Raw genomic sequence first — 2168 nt, 5'->3', positions numbered from 1 at the left:
TGGTAATGATTTGTGCTTGAAAGCTGTCTTTAACACAGTAGATCAGATGTGCAAGAACACTGTGGAAGTTTTTTTTTTTTCTTTTGGAGATGCTGGGGATTGAACCCAGGAGCTCATACATGCGAAGCAAGATGAGCTACATCCCCACAAAGTTTTGGAAAATCATGTCATCCACATTGACGTAATCAACGTGCACAGCAAATTTGTGGAGGAACATCGGTTATCTGTTTTCAGTTTCTGCCAAAAATACATCCATGACTTGAAAGCTGCATGTTTCTGTAAACACTGTAGATATGATCTTTTTGAAAACTGTTAGGATTGATGGTTTGATGACATTTGGAGATGCTGGGGATTGAACCCAGGACTTCATACATGCGAAGCATGCGCTCTACCACTGAGCTACATCCCCACAAAGCTTCTTCAATCCACGTCTTCCAGATGTGAATGTAGTTCATGATTTGAAGGACACGTCTAAATTTCTGGAGGCATCTTCTAGATGTTTGAGTTTCCACTAAAGTAGGCAGTATGGTTGCTCAGCAGCCGACCGACGCAATGTCACGTGGTTGTGCGGCGTTCGTTTTCGCACACATCTTTCGTAGCTCCTCAGACACCCAGCTCCGAGCTCCTGGGAAACCCCTCTATGGCGTCAAAATAATGTCAGAACTGTCGCAAGAAAAAAATGATATTTCGCGCGCGCAAAGACATTTCGCGCGAGCAAATTCATATCCGCGCGAGAGGGTTTTCATATCCGTGCGACAGGGGATTGAGCTCCGCCAGTGGACATTTGCTCGCACGCGCGCATTGTCCCCTTTCGTGCACAGAATCTCTCGGCCCGCGCGCGCGCACACACTATTACCCTCGCGCGAGTCTTTTTTTTCATTCCCCACTCGCGCGATCTTCCTCTGCTGCTCGCTCGCCAGTTACTTTTGGCAGAAGGTGGGCGGATCCAGTTGGGGTTTCTGTTAATACACATGATTGGTTAAGGTCCCTGTCTTCTGAAAAAAAAAAAAAAAAGGTCCCTGTCTTCTGTGATTGGCCGGCTTCAGAAGAAAGGCGGAAGAAGAAGCGTCTGCGGACTGGAGCTTGGTCTAAACATGGTCAAAGCTAGGAAGGCATGGCAGACCATCAAGAGGTGAGTCACGTCTCTCTTGAAATGCTTAATTGTCTGTGTGTAACACAACTTATCATTTTCTTTAGCTCAACATTTACTAAGTAACTTTCCAAACATTGCCTCCATTATCTGTCTGCAGTAGCACTTGGTAATTTGATGGCCCACCTAAGCTAACACTATCTGACTAGTCTGTTTTGTTTATATTTGTACAGACACAGATGCAAAATGCTGCCATGCGGGTAGTTGCACTAATAAGAKGTGCCCTGGCTGAGAGTGACCCATCTGCTCAAAACCGTAAGTGTGCTCTCAGCGTGGTGTAAGATTATTTAGCTGTGTCATTCTATAAATATGCCGTTTTTTTTAATGGCTGCACAGTAATCATAAAAACACCACTGATGTGATTCACTGAAAATTTTGCAAATCATATTACACGTGAAGCTCATAAAAATGGACCTGCTTATGTTTAAAAATAGGTGAACCTGATTTTAAGTACACTTAAAACTCACCAGTAATTAGTCTGTGTCCTAAGAGTAAAAACTATAATGAAAATAAAGCAAATGTAAGGAGAGGAGATTTCAGAGCACTAACTAATGCCATTCTTTGCTCAGACACAGTAAGCATGTAACAGTACTGTAATGTTACATTAGATTTACATATTAGCAAAAAATAAATGTTGGACCAGGGTGGACATCACAATCCAAAATAAAACCATCCTGGATGGGAAGCGAAGTGTCTTCAACTTTAGAATTAAAAGGTTTATGATTAATGAATGGCCTGAGGGAGCTTAAAGCCAGACTGGTCTGTGTGGACATTTTTAAAGAACGGTCTTGTGAAAGAGGCTTAATTGAAATGGTTTTAAAAAAAAGGTATATATTTCTGGTTAGTGATTTAAATGTGCCAGCTGGCATTATTAGTTAATTGATTAAGCCATTATTTGACAATTAATTATAAATCGATTAATTGTTTGCATCCCTAGACATGACGTGTACATAATGTAAAATGTTACATTTTGCTTGTTACTTAAACTCTTCAGTCTTGTTAAGATACAGATGTAATC

The 2168-nt window shown here is 41.3% G+C and overlaps 1 protein-coding gene, 1 long non-coding RNA gene and 1 other non-coding gene across 3 annotated transcripts in view; 2 read left to right on the top strand and 1 right to left on the bottom strand.

The window, feature by feature from the left end:
• The window catches only part of LOC106525005 (meiosis 1 arrest protein), a gene marked incomplete at its 3' end in the record, with an annotated part of 7479 nt that overhangs the window by 4625 nt on the left and 686 nt on the right, over positions 1 to 2168 (top strand).
• trnaa-cgc (transfer RNA alanine (anticodon CGC)) lies at positions 338 to 409 on the bottom strand. The gene has a single exon. It is a non-coding gene; the product is annotated as a tRNA-Ala (tRNA).
• LOC106524996 (uncharacterized) lies at positions 892 to 1752 on the top strand. Its single transcript, XR_001311056.1, has 3 exons — positions 892 to 984; positions 1016 to 1132; positions 1324 to 1752. It is a non-coding gene; the product is annotated as an uncharacterized LOC106524996 (long non-coding RNA).

This window comes from Austrofundulus limnaeus, unplaced genomic scaffold (assembly GCF_001266775.1).
Source record: "Austrofundulus limnaeus strain Quisiro unplaced genomic scaffold, Austrofundulus_limnaeus-1.0 Scaffold208, whole genome shotgun sequence".
In the NCBI taxonomy this organism is placed as follows: Eukaryota; Metazoa; Chordata; class Actinopteri; order Cyprinodontiformes; family Rivulidae; genus Austrofundulus; species Austrofundulus limnaeus.
This window is presented reverse-complemented; position numbering and strand designations above follow the sequence as displayed.